Here is a 14,325-nt window from a genome sequence, read left to right as displayed (position 1 = left end):
CTGTGAGTGGGCCTCCTGAGATGAAGAAACAGAGAAGTCAGGTAACCGGCCCCAGGTCGCCCAGGCTGCAGTTTAGGCCCCCTGCCGCAGCAGATCCCCCGGGAAGTATGGCCCTGTTCTGCTCAGATACCCAGACCTCCGGGCCTCCTGTGAGGCATCCTCCCCTCCCAGGCCTCTGCGGGCCTCATCTTTCCCATCTGTGAAAAATGAGTCGGACTGGATTATCTCTAAGACTCTCTGGGGCTGACTTTTTAATGAATCCGAGGCTCAGAGACAGCAAGCCACCTGCCCAGAGCCACACAGCTGGTCAACTGGAGAGCAGCACTTCCCCCAGATTTCCCGCCTCTCTCCTTCCTGCTGCGTCAGTCACCCACCCTCCTGGGACCCTGCCTGGGCATCAATCCCCTGGAATTTGTGTCATTGCATGAGGCAAAAAAAATAAAAAATAAAAATACCACATCAAGAGGGGTGTACAAAAATCACACAGGTGAAGAACTCGTTCCAGATGTGACTTGACTCATCGCACCGTCTACACGCTCCGCTTTGAGAATCACCTCCACACGGGAAGGGGGCGGCCCCCCCTTGGATCTGTCATCCAGCAGGAGGGTCCTAGGTCACCGCACCCCAGCCCTGCCCTCAGGTCTGGAACCCCCTGGAGATCGGCGTCAGGAAGGGGCTCGTGATGGGGATGGGGTTGGGGGTGACATGAACAGGTGCCAGTGTGCGTGACCGTGACCGAGGAAGAACTGGTGGGGCCGTGGCCGCAGCTCGTGTTTCAGGGCCGTGCCAAGCTGAGTTCTCAAAGGAGGACGTGGGAGTGAGCGGTTTGTTTGGAAGTGACCCCAGGAAGCCCCAGCAAGGCAAGAAGGGAAGTTAAGAGATGGTGCTGGGACCAGAAGATGCTTGGAGCAGAGAATGCCCCCGCCACCCGCCTCTCCCAGTGCTGCCACAGGACCGGCCCAAAGCCAGACCTCTGAGCGGCTGAGGCCGGCCTCGTTCAGCCCTCTGTCTAGTCAGTATCTTGTCCAAACTGACACAGGATCAGAGAGAAGTACCCAGCGTGGTCCCCGTAACAACGGGGGGGCCTGTCACGCAGCGAGTACTCAGTAGATGCTAAGCCTGGAGACCAGCGTTCGTCGACGTGGGGTTTCCCGACCAGCCAGCGACATCAGCACCACCCGGAGACTTGTTAGAGATGCAAATTCTCGGCCTCCCCCCGGCTGGCTGGCTGGCGTGACCTTGGAGGGCCCGGACTCTGAAACCCGAGTGCCCAGGTTCGAACACTGGCTCTGACGCTCACCACTTCCGTGGCTTCCGGCAAATCATTCATCCCCGGTGCCTCAGTTTCCCCGTATGTCAAATAGGAACGCTAACGCAATAGACCTCCCCGGGTCGTTAGGAGGATTCGATGAGTTACAACACGTGGGCCATTTAGAGCAGCGCTGAGCTGGCAAGACCAAAGGCTGCGTTTCCATCCACAGACCGGTGACATGGGGACTTTCAGGGGCCTCGGCCACCTAGCCAGGAGTGCTCTTTCTTTCCCCCTCACACCGATGCCCTGCCATCCCGATACCGGTGCCCACCCCCATCTGGCCGCCCGCCACAGAGTCAAGGTCTACAGTCAGGAAGAAAGCCTCGCTTGCAGGCCACCATGTGGTCTGTGCCCAGGAGCTCTCAGCACCCACCCCCACCGTTGGCATCCGGGTGGCTGGGCGTGGGAGCTGTTGGGACACAGAAACCCGGCCGCCCGCACCTACCTGGATCCATACCTGGGACTCAAAGAGCTCGGCGGCGTGTTTTACTCTCTTGGAGCAAACCAACTTTTCCACCTCAACAAAAAGTGTAAGCTGTGTCCAGAGAGCAGAGCCCGACGTGGGGGGTCGAACCCACGAACCGTGAGATCATGACCTGAGCGGAAGTCGGACGCTCAACCGACCGAGCCACCCAGGCTCCCCTTACAGCCCGCGTGGTTCCTCCCCCAGCTGGGTGGCTGTTTCTCTCTCTGGTTTCCTTTTCCAGTCTCCCTGCCTCCCTCCCAGCCCCCGCTCAATCTCTCCCTCCTCCTCCCTTGCTGGTTCTAATCTCTGTGAGCAGGAAAGCACAAATTCAGAATGGTGTTGTCTTTTATTCATTAGGATTTATTTCCTTTAGTGAAGCACTCTGGGATGGAGGTTTTCAAGAGACAAGAAAGGCACTAGGGGTGATTAATATTCCCCCGCTCTCTAGATAACAGGAATGATTCCAGGGTATGGATTTCTTTTTAAGGAACTTTAGCATGGGCTGTGCTGGGAGGCCAGCCCATGGATTAACAGATACCCCACCGGGCAAAGCAAGAATTCAGAGGAAAAGAGGGTCGCCAAGCTGAGAGACCAGAGGGCGAGCCTCGAGGAAGGATTAGGGAGACCCCAGGACAGGGGCTGGAGCCAGTGTGGCCCCCCCTACTACCAGGACGACTGGATGCTCTAGACCTGGAGGGAGGGAAGGAGGTAGGTGGGAAAGGGGTGTCAAGGAGGGATACAGGGAGGGAGGGAAAGATCTGCCCAACAGCGGGACAGGTTTGCTTGTTGAGGGGTGAGCTCCCCATTCCCACAAGAATCCCAGTTATCACTCGCAGGACAGCGAAGAGAGGGCATCCTGAATTACCAGCGTGGCGCTAGATTAAGGTTCTGGTTCCAGGATGTCTATTTCAGCTCCACATGTCTCTGAATCATTCTGTATTCCTCAGGGCCAGGCACGCTGTGAGTGTGGTTACAAGTCTTTCTGAGCAATTCCTTAATGCTAAGATTCTTTGGGCCCGTGATTCTCTGAATGCATCTGTGATCCTATAATTCTAGGACTCTGTGAAAAGGATAAGACGTTCAGATTCTGCGATTCAGAGACTCCATTAAGGTAGCTTTGAGTCTATGAAAGACGCTCTAATTCCCAGCTCCGGAGCATCGCAGATGCCGTGAAAGGACGGGCAGATCGGAAGATCAAGGAAGCGCCCGTGACCCTCTGCCCCCCTGCGTCAGCATCTGCAGTGACAGGACGCTGGGCCCCTGACTCCAAGCTCCTCTCAGAGCTGTCGGTCCCGGGGGGTCCCTGTCTCCATGCACCCTATCTCCTCTGCCATCACCTGGCTCACCCCAGTCTCTCCCATCGAGGATCCAGGGTCCTAGGGGTGAGCCCAACGTCCCAGGAGAACCTCCCTTCCCAGTCTCCTCGACCCAACCTGAGCCTGGTTAACCTGCCAGCAGAAATGGGACACGTCCCGGAAGGCCTTGGTACTTGACCCCAGTCTGTGTCAAACTGCTTTTGGGTTCTTCCACTCATAACTCCCTGGGAACACCCCCAAAACGGGGCTGGGACCCCTCCTGGCTTCTCTCCTCCAGTCCCTCCGGGCCCCTGCCCCGGGGCAGCCGGCGTGGGCGCACTGGCTAGGAGCTCCTTGGCAGTGTTCTCTGCTGTAACTGTAGAGGTTGATCAACCCCGGGGTCTCGTGAGCTCACCCCCAGGGGCTGAGTGGGCTAAATGGGCCCAAAGCCCCCGGTGACAGAGCCCGGGGGGCCAGCACTTTAGCAGACATGCTCCCACTCCCCCACATTCTTCCCCGGGATATTAATTACAAAGAGGATGGTGGGCACAGCCTTGGATGCTAGTGGACTTCCCTGGTGTAGCTCACTCAAGAAAAGACAAAGCAGTTCCGTTTCAGTCCTGTTTGTTTTTCCTGATGCACTCGCCCTGCCCCGCCGTGGAGGTCTCTCGCCGTTCACTGTTCATCCGGGGCGCTCTCCGTGGGCTCCGAGCAGCGGCCGTCCTGCGGGTTCAGCTGGGTGTCTCGGGAAAGGAACAGGATCCGGGGGAGGGAAGAAATGGAGACCAGGCAGGTGGGGCTGGAATCCTGGAGGAGGACGGATCATGGTTGGTTCTCCAGGACGGCCCAGCCAGGGTCCCCCCGCGACGCACCAGACCTCAGCAGGAAGGCTAGGGTTCCCGGGCACCTGCGGCAGAGGGAACCCGGAGCCCAGAGCCCGGCAGACTTGGCCTCGGGGATTGGGACAAGCCACTCCCTGAGACCCAGGAGCCTCCCTGGAAATACACAGGGAGGTGGTCACCAGACCCAGAGGGAGCTGTGAGCTGGCCAAGGGACCACACACTGTGGGGCGGGGGAGGGCTAAGCACCACTGGACTGCTCGCCACACCCACACCAGCCGATGGAGGTGCAGCAGAGGCCAGAAAAAGCAAAAGGAACCCAGGCTGACCTGGGAGAAGCCCCTTCCCCGGCAGCGTCCCTCGGGCGCCCTCTACCGACAAAGCATGACGTGGTGGTCTCTCCCTGGAGGAGTACTTGGGGTCTCTCCCCCTTCACTCCAGGGGGAGTTTGGGGCTGAGAGGCGATAAACTGAGGCCCGCGAAAGACCCCCGCAGTTCACACCTGGCCCGTCACCTGTTTGGGTACGCTTCGTGAGTCAAGAATGGTTCTGACATTTTTAAATGCTGGAAAAATAATCAAGAGAAGAATATTTTATGACATGAAATTATATGAAATTCAAACCTCAGGGTCATAAGTAAGTTTTGAATTGTGTCAGTTAAAAAATTGTGGGGGTTTGGGGCAGCAGGGTGGCTCAGTCGGTTAAGCATCCGACTCTTCATTTCAGCTCAGGTCATGATCTCACGGTTCGTGAGTTTGAGCCCCACATTGGGCTCTGAGCTGATGTGGTGCCTGCTTGGGGTTCTCTCTTTCTCTCTCCTCCTCCCCCCATTCATGTGCATGTGCTCTCTCTCCCTCTGTCTCAAAATAAATAAATAAACTTTTTTTTCAATTGTGGGGGCACCTGGGTGGCTCAGTCGGATGAGCGTCCGACTTTGGCTCAGGTCATGATCTCATGGTTCACGAGTTCAAGCCCCGCATCGGGCTCTGTGCTGACGCTCGGAGCCTAGAGCCTGCTTTGGATTCTGTGTCTCCCTCTCTCTCTCTCTCTCTGCCCCTCCCCTGTTCTCTCTCTCTCTCTCTCTCTCTCAAAAATAAATGAAAACATTTAAAAAAATTTATGGGGGCTTGGGGGCGCCTGGGTGGCTCAGTTGGTTAACCATCTCACTTCGGCTCAGATCATGATCTCACAGTCCGTGAGTTCGAGCCCCACGTCGGGCTCTGTGCTGACAGCTTGGAGGTCTCCCTCTCTCTCTGCCCCTCCGCCACTTGTGCTCTGTCTCTCTCTCTCTCTCTCTCTCTCTCTCAAAAATAAATAAAATGTAAAAAAAAAAAATTTTTTTTTTATTTGCAGGGGTTTGTTTTCTGTCTGGTTACACAAATACCTACATCGTATCCTTGATTTGTCTCTTGGACCATCAGTCCTAAAATACTTAATGTCTTGTCCTATATGGGAAGTTTGACAACTCCTGGCGGTTGAACTGGTAACTGTCTAGGGCTCCCTTGGTCACCCTGAATTGTCCCCCATGCCACCTCCCACAGCTGTCAGATCTGGGCTGCCAGTCCCAGGCCTGGCAAAGCCTCTGGACATCACAGCCTGGAGATGGAAAAAGGCCCCCTCGGGGACCCCCCACAGACACCTTGGGGTAAGGGATCCAGGAGGGGGGCCAGGCTGGAGGAGGGGTATAGTCCTCCTCCGAGGGAGAGAGGTCACTGCCCTCCTTGGGAGGCTTTGGGAGGAGGGGTTAAAGGGATCGAGTGACAGGGACAGAAGCAACTCCCTGATGAGGTCTGAGCCCTACGCCTGGTGCCAGGGTCTAGAAGCCCCTTGTTTTTGGGCCACGGAGACCGACCCCTCCATGCCATTCCAGGCCACCTTTTTCAAAACATACCACCCCCAAGCCCAAGACGGCTTTCACACTCATCTTGTTCTATCTCTGGGACCCATTTCACAGACGGAGAAACCAAGACCCAGAAAGAGCTACCAGATGGCAGCAAAGAGGGAGAAGAAAGAGCAGAAACATTTGAGACGGGAGGCCTGGCTTCCAGTTCCAGCTTCAACTCGAGTGCCGAGGGCACAACCTGCTGTCTCTGAGCCTCCTGAAGGCCTACGACAGGCTCACCCCCTGCCCTTCTGCACCCAGCCCGGTGCCCCGCACACACCTGTCTGCCTCCGGTCCTTTGTCTGTGAAATGATCTCTGTGAAGCTTAAGTTAGAAAATCCACGTAAAGCCCCCTGGCACGGGGTAGGTGCCCAGGAAACAGTAGCTCCATAGAGAACCAAGGTTGCTCTGACCCAAATCCCAGGTATTACTTCCCGGAACAGAGCAGCCCCTCCCCAGGCCAACACACCTGCCGACAACCAGGCAGAACGTCTGGCCCCAGGCATTCTCCCACATTAATTGTATTCATATCTGGAAGCTTCTTCCCCCACCCCACCCCCCACCACCATCCGCCTGATTGTCAAAGAGCTTTGATCCAGGAGATAACGGTGTAATTAAACAAGACAAATGCAGAGCAATCCTCTTAGACAGAACTCACTAGCCTACCCCCCCCCCCACCAAAGCCTACTAATGAACTATCTTTGCAGAGATTACACCCCTACCTGGGGCCCAGTTCGCCATGGGGCAAAAAGATTCCATTGTCATCCGAGACCTGAAGAGGGAAGGAAACATACTAATTGGCTTAGCTCTGTTTCCACAAAAATGAAAGAAATCTATATCATCTGCATAGTGGTGGGACATTTGCCAATAGACTGTGGCCGCCCTGGGAGACGCTGCCTTTCCGCCTTTCTCCGGCTTGTTTATAGCCTTCTGTGAATCAAACTGATTGCTGAGATGGATGTGGAAGCCGAGTGGGGAGGGTTGAGGGGAGCGCATGGCCGGAGTCTGGGTGCGAGAGGGACCCTGCCACCTGCGAGGGACAGAGGGCAGCTCTGCCCACCTGGCCTCATTGTCCTTGGGAACCACCGCTCCGCCTTCTCCCCTCTCCCGAAGGAATCACTCCCGTGGCCCAGATTCCAGGGTGCGAGTGCGGCACCCAGGCCCCCAAGCTCTAGTGATGGCTTCTGGGATGGGTGGGTCGGAGATGGGGAGGCGGCTGAAGCCGGTGGGGATTCTTGGGCAGGTGATTTAACGAGGGAGTAGCTCTGGGAGAACCTGAAAAGAAAAAGATGGGCGTTTGTTTCCAATTTCGGGTTAACACACATGAAGCTGCCCCCAGACGCTTTCGTAACAGGCTTTTCGTGGATGTATGTTTTCATTCCTCCCGGGAAATCGCCAAGGTGGAACCAGTAAGACATAGATGAGATGTAGACCTAACATGAGAGGAGCCTTCGGAACTGTCTTCCAAAGCCGGGCGGCGGCCTGTGTTCCCACCGGCCCTGCCAGAGCCCCGGCGTCCCCACAGCTTCGCCTGCACTTAGTAGGGTCGGTCCTACTAATTGTAGCCGTTTTAGTGGGAGTAGAGTATCTGTTGTGGTTTCTTTTGTGTTTCTCTGATGAGTAATGTGGTCCCCCTTTTCACAAGCGTCTTGGCCATCCTAAACGCACCGTGACGTGCCCTTTGGTGTATTTTGACCATTTTTATCACCATCTTTTTTTTTTTTTTTTTGAAGTAAGCTCTACGCCCAACACGGGGCTTGAACTCACGACCCCGACATCAAGAGGCGCACATTCTACTGACTGAGCCAGCCAGGCGCCCCTTTGTTACGTGCTAAACAGGAAAGGCTGATACTCTTTTTTGGTTGAATCTCTTTGTACGTATTCCTGGGTTTTGTTATGACAGTAAATAGTATTTTTGTTTTATTGCCAGTTTTTTGGTTGCTAGTACAGAGAAACACAAGTGAGGTCTATATAGCACACTTGCACGCCCCTCAATTGGCAAATGAGCCTTTAGGAAACAAGCATCGATGTGAGCTCCCCGGGTCCACTTAGGCTTGGTGGTGCAGGGGAGGGGAGAAAGGGAGGGGGAGGTAGGCTAAGGGAGGAACAGCTGACATCATATAGCGCTTGGTATAGGTAAGGGGCTGTGTTCACTCATTTAATCTTTAGAAACACCTCTGTGAGGCAGGTGTTATCATTACTGGTTCCATCGTGCATGAGGAAACTGAGGCACGGAGAGCTTACGTGACTTAGTAAAGATCCACCCAGCCAGGGACGCCTGGGGTGGCTCAGTCGGTTAAGCATCCCATGCTTAACGGCTCGGGTCATGATCTCACAGTCCGTGAGTTCGAGCCGCGCCTCGGGCTCTGTGCCGACAGCTCGGAGCCTGGAGCCTGCTTGGGATTCTGTGTCTCCCTCTCTCTCTGCCCCTCCCCTGTTCATGCTCTGCCTCTCTCTCTCTCTCAAAAATAAACATTAAAAAAAAAAAAAAAGATCTACCCAGCCGGTGAATGCAGAGATGGGTTCAAATCCAACAGGCCTGGCCCTGAAGCCCCCACGCTGTCCTATCTCCAATACCTCCTTGAAGACGATCTCGATGGGTAATTGATGGGTAATTGACATAGTCGTGTTAAAGGCTGAGCAGAGACCACAGCCACAGTCAGTGCTCAATAAATGCTGGCCGAGGTGTCCTGCAACACCCTGCATTCTGGGGAAGCAGTCGTGACTGAGCCAGACGCAGAGCCCCGAGGGGCTTCCGGTCCCCTGGCGGGGGCTGGAGGAGAGAACTGTGGCTTATAGCACAGAGAAGAGCCAGACTGGAGAAGCTTGGGGTGGGGGGAGGTGGACAGCGGGAGCCCAGGGAGGGAAGGTGGAGACAGAGGAGAGAACGGCCTGTGCAAAGGCCTGGTGGTGAGCAGGGCGTGGCGCCCCCCTCCCCCGGCCCCCGCGCCCGTGGGGGACCCCCGGAGGAGCGGTGGGAGCCTTTGCAGCAAGAGTCGGGCAGGGATACAGGGCTCGTTCGGGGGAGTGCCAGGGCCGGATTGAGGGGGTGAGCTTGGTTGGCATCACTGGGGTGGCCAGTGTGCAGCAGCTGGCATGGGGCTGGTCTCACCCCGCTACGTCCCATGAGCGTGGGGGGTGGGGGGGGGAGGCTTCACAGGGAGAGCTGCGGGGACGGGCGAGAGCCCTCTTCTGTCCCTTAGTGAACCACCCACACTGGCGGGGATTCTGTAGACAGACCCCAGGGCTAGCAGGCCGTGGGGTGACAACACCCCCTCCCTCCCCCATTCATCTCCTCTCCCATCCCATCCCCTCTCCCTCTGAGGCTGTTCCGGTCCATTAAATGATGAAGCAGCCTCATTTTGGAAGCTTCCAGCTCATTAACTGGGAGGAGGGAAGGAGTCTGGGGGGACCCAGGAGAGAGCCCTCGCCCTGCGAGGGCTGAGGAGGGGACCCCCGCCTGTGCCTTCAGGAGACCCAGTGGAGCCGTGTTAGGAGGAAAGGTGAGCCCCGTGAGGCTTCCTGCCTTGGGTCTCTTTGGCGCTTCAAGGTAGGACCATGACACGCTGGCTCTGAGGGGGAGGACTCTGAGGACCCCAGGGCTGTGGGAACAGAAGAGGGTGGCCTGGGGCCAAGAAGGGCTTCCCTGATGGTGCCACATGTCCCACTTCATCCGGGGCTCCTTTTCCCAGCCGGGGCCACCAGGGCCTCCCCGAGGGTGGACACAGAAGGGGCCTTGGGGGTGCCCGGAGGAGGCCAGTGGAGGGTTCCGCTGTGCTTGGGTCGTGGGGTGATGGCAGCCGGCTGCTGGCTCCGGGTTCTGTGTCCCTTGCTCCCCCTTTCCCACAGCGGGAGAGAAGGGTCGAGACAGGAAACCTGAGGCAGGGCAGGGGTGCAGAGAACTACTCCTGGTCCCCGGCCAAGAATATGCTGGATGCGCTTGACCCCTGCCCCGTCGCTGAGATATGGCACGGGCACATAATTCATCCTCCCAGGAGGACCAGGTGCCCTCTCCATCCCCCACCCCCTGGGGCCCCCAGAGGGGACGTGGCTGACCCTGGGCATCCGAGTGGCAGGGGGAGAACTTTCCATCCTCATCCCCCTGCCGGGACCATCACTGTCATCACCCGCAGGAGGCAAGTGAGGCTAGGACCCTGGCCCACACTTGCGGTGGCCATGGAGGCCTGGGGGGCACCGAGGCAGAGTGGCCGGAGATAAGGGAGGCAGCTTCCGGGTGGGTGGGTGTGTCAGGGGAGTGCGGGGGCGGGGGGGGGGGGGCGCTGGCTGCCAGCCCCTTCCCCGAGGGTCAGTTCCAGCCTGGACATCAGGCCTGTGGACGAAGACTGCAGTGGGAAGCCAGAGACTCTGCAAAGAGCCCCAAGGGGGCATGATCCTGCCCAAGGTCACCCGGGGAGCCAGAGGCAGAGTCCGCTCTGCCCTCTGCCCACCTGGGCTCCTCACAGCTGCTGCCAGGCTGGTGCTGGAACCCAGGGCTGCCGGAAGCTGATAAGCAGGATCCAGAGGGAGGAGAGACCCAACTTTCCAGGGCCCCTTCCTGAGCCTGGCCTGAGGTCGGGCACCTGCAGGAGAGAGCCTGGGGGTGTGGCCACTGGGAAGGCGCATGCAGTGGGGAAAGGGGTGGCCTGTCCAGGGCATTAAGCTTGACTTTTCCCTGCCCTGCTTCCGCACATTTCCTTGACAAACATTTAAAACCATCATTGGTTGAGTGATTACCATGTGCCGGGAGGTTTATACACACACCATCGAATTATCGAGCACCTACTGTGTGCCGGGATCCATCAGAGAACGGGTCCTTCTTGGATCTGGAAACAGATTCTAGGTTCCTTTTCCCAGATGAGGAAACTGTAATTCAAGGACCTGCCCATGTCACTCACCTGAGATGTGACAGGGCCTGGTTTGAACAGAGGCCCAGCTACAAAGTCCCTGCTCCTAAGGGCCGGGGATGGGAAGGGCCTCCCCAAGGAACAAGTGCTTGGCCTGGGAGTTGCCTCCTGCAGAGAGGGGAGGTGGAGCAGGAGACAGGACTGGCAAAGCTGGAGGGTGGGGGGCATGCAAAGTGCTGGTGCTCAGTTCTGTACACAGGATCCTGACAGCCACCGAGAGAAGCAGCACCATGATCACTCCCGTGTTACTGATGCGGGGACCGAGGCTCAGAGAGGTCAAGGGACTTGTCAGAGGTCCCAGGAAGAGCCAGAGCTGGGGTTACCACCCAGGCCCCATCGGCCTCCTGATGCTACTATTTTCTGCCTCTGTCTTCTCCTACTCTGCCAGCCTTCCGGAACATTCCCTGCACCTGTGCTTGTTCTCCCTCCTTACAGAGCAGGCTCAGGAGGCCCCAGGACAGCCCAGAGGATGGTGGGCTCTCCCCTCCTCCTCCCTGAACCCTCCACCTGCATGGACGTCCTCCAGTGTCACACCAGCTTTTCCAGCCACCAAGCCCCCCTTCCCCCGGCAAGTCAGGGGGAGCCTCCAGCCGGGCTTTTACAGGAATCGCTGACAAGACAGGTCTCCCTCCCCCTCTACTTGTGCAGTTAATGTCCGAACAGAAATGCAGAACTTTTCCAAGTGTCCGTATTACGTCCCATCTGCTGCACGAATCTCGCCCTGAGTTCAGCTGGAGGCCGGCAGTGTCCCGTGTCCCTCCGGCTTCTGTCCTCTGTGGATCTGCTCGGTTGGTGGCTGTAGTTCTTCCCAGTGAACCAAGAGGCCTGGGCGGGGGACAGAGCCCTGTGGTACGGCACGGAGACTGCCTTCTAGCGTGACCGGCTGTCCTCTGGCCATGGCCCTCTGTCTGCCCTCCCTGTGGTTTGCTGGCGTCTGCCTGTCCCTCCCTCTCTCTGTCCCCTTCCCCATCTCTCTTCTTGTCATTGTCCCTTTACTGCCTCTCTTTCTCCCCCTCCTCCTCCTCTTACCCTCCTAAATCCCTTGCCCCCTTCTCACCTCCTTCTCCTTCCCTCCTTCTTCCTCCACCTTCTCTCTTTTATGGGCATTGGTCAAGGTCACAGCCACAGAGGCTTCTCCTCACCTGCCCCCAAAGGGGTCCTATCTTGACACCCCTTAGTTGAGTCAAGTTGACATATAAAAATCATCACATAATAGAACCATAACTTGATTCAGTTGTAGAAGGAAATCCGTGGCCTTCTGAGAAACATGAAAGACCAAGGTCCCTGCTACCATGGCATCCTGCCCACCCCCAGATCCAGGACCAGGGGAGGCAGGAGGATTTGATGATAGCAGGGAAGAGAAGACCCCTCCTCCACCCAGCTCTCTGGGAAAGTTATTCCAGCTGCCAGGCCAGACCATTCTGGGTAATGGATGGCGTCTCTTTAATGCTCTCTGAGAGATGGGCCCCTCCCGAATCTGCTGCAGTGCCATTAAGAGGGAAAACGTTTGCTCTGTGGAGCTCCTGATGGCCTTTAGAAACTGCAAGTTAAACACCAACCAGGAAGGGCTGCTCAGGGCTTAACCCTCCCCTTCCCAGCCCAGGCCTCGCCGATGGGGCTACAGATCGCTGGCCTGGACTCTCAGGAGCCTCTCCCGGCTCTTCTCCGCCTGGAAGTACGTGGGTGGGTGTGGGGGCAGGGCGGGGGGCACAGGGAGAAGAGGAACCTTTGAGGCTCTGGGCTCAGGTGATTGTAGCCTGAGGCCGGTTGGAGAGCAGAGCACTGGGGGACCCACCTTGGGGGCTGGGCAACTTGGGGCCACTCCCTTAACCTCTCTGTGCTGGCTTCCTACAGGGTGGAGGGGCTGGGTGGGCCTCCCAGGTCTAAGGTTCCAGGGTCCGTGTTCCATAGCAGGCAGGGCATGGTGGTCTTTCCCAAGAGGCCTGATGCGTCCATGTCCCCCAGGTCCGTGCACTGAAACCTGTCACCTCTGGCCCCAGTGGGGAGGCCAGCCCTGGGGACAGAGGAGAGCAGGTGACCTGGGTGAGCTGATAGAGGGGAGGGAGTCCCTGTTACCCAGCGTCCCCTGGAAGCCCAGCACTGTGCAGGGACACCCCCCAACACACACACACACACACACACACACACACACACACACACTACACTGCCTGGGGCCAGCCTCACAAGACAGAGTGGTTTCAGCTTGACCCCCTGCCTCCCACCTCCCTGCCTGTGCACATGCAGTCTCCCCTCCTAGCCTGCCTTCCCCTCCTCCATCCATATCCTATGCGGCCCAAGGCCTGCCTCCTCCAGGAAGTCTTCATTGATGTCTCACAGCCAAACCCCTCATGGTTCCACCCAGCTGGCCCTCTGGTTGTTGCACTGCCCGACTCACTTTTAGATTTTGTGCCGTAAGACCCAGACCCAAACATGAGCTCATTTCACTATCTCACTGGGTTCGTGGAGATCTACCGGGTGCTGGCTTGCCAGGCACGTGGGTGCCACAGAGGGGATGAGAAGAAACATCTACCGAGCACCTGCGGATGCCCCCGTGCTTGGTCAGCCCACGTGGGGTCCGGGCAGGCTCCTTGCCCTGTTGGGAGGGTGAGGACCCGAGATCCAGAGGCAGGAGGCAGGTGCTCAGGTCCCACAGTGAGTCGGTGGCTGGGATTCGAACCCAGGCCGGACTCCAAGTCCCACCCCTGCCCCTGTTACCTGCCCCCAGAACTCTTCAACTCCCTGGGCTGGGCCAGGATTGATCCTGAGGCTGTCGGGTCCTATCAGGGGGTCTCTGGTGGCCACAGTTATGCAGAAAAGGGAGCAGCAAGGCATGGCTCTTAGTGACATGTGGGGCCCTTAGGTGACCCCTCAGTGACACACAGAGCCTTTCGATCACCCCTCAGTGACAGGCAGGGCCCTCAGTGACAGGCAGGGCCCTCAGTGACAGGCAGGGCCTTAGGTCACCCCTCAGGGATAGGAGGGACTCCATCACCCTCAGTGACACGCTCACCACCTCTGTTTGCTCCCAGCCTGGCCTCTGGGCTGTGCTCCTACCTGGGACTCAAGGCCCCTCGGGGAGCCCACGTTCCCCCAGACTGTCCCCAGGGCCCAGCTCTTGCTGACGAGCCACAGGCATCAGGGAATCCACATTGGCCTCTGGCTCCAGCCGCCCTTTCCTCTTCCTTCCCTCGCCAGCTGAAATCTCAGAGAAACACTCAGGGAACAGACGGTGTGCCCTGGGCCTGGGGCCGGGTGACAAATCCCGCCCCTCGGAGCTGGGAGCCGAGTGTCCCGGGTGAGACGTGGGTGCGGGTGGCTGCCCGTGGGACTGGACTCCCGGCCCTCCCGGCCCGTGGCCGGAGGCCTCACCTGATGTGGTGCGTCCCCTCAGACTCTCCTGGGCTGCCCCCAACACGTACATTCTTGGTCAGCCTCGATTTGAAAAAAGAGAAACAGAAAGTGCCAGAGGTCACACGGCCGGTCAGTGGCGGAGCCAGGGCGGAGCCAGGGCTCCCATGTGCCCGGGCGTCCCTGTCAGATCGTGTCTGGGCACCCGCGTCCGTGTGTCTGTGCGCGTACGCGTGTGTGTTAGGTGAGTACACGGCTGTCCTCAGCTGTCGTGACAGTC

General features: G+C 57.9%; 1 long non-coding RNA gene across 2 annotated transcripts; it reads right to left on the bottom strand.

Annotated features, from left to right (window-relative positions):
* Positions 1–3,689: 3,689 nt before the first annotated feature.
* Positions 3,690–13,492, bottom strand: LOC122241228. 2 transcript variants are annotated; one of them, XR_006221263.1, is made up of 5 exons: positions 13,413–13,492; positions 6,854–7,068; positions 6,516–6,565; positions 4,415–4,476; positions 3,690–3,880 (listed from the first exon to the last, which is right to left on the bottom strand). It is a non-coding gene; the product is annotated as an uncharacterized LOC122241228 (long non-coding RNA). The 2 variants fall into 2 exon arrangements; XR_006221262.1 differs by lacking the exon at positions 6,854–7,068 and adding an exon at positions 12,493–12,711 and having other exon boundaries at positions 13,413–13,481.
* Between the last annotated feature and the right edge of the window lie 833 nt (positions 13,493–14,325).

Source organism: Panthera tigris, chromosome C1 (assembly GCF_018350195.1).
Source record: "Panthera tigris isolate Pti1 chromosome C1, P.tigris_Pti1_mat1.1, whole genome shotgun sequence".
NCBI lineage: Eukaryota > Metazoa > Chordata > Mammalia > Carnivora > Felidae > Panthera > Panthera tigris.
This window is presented reverse-complemented; position numbering and strand designations above follow the sequence as displayed.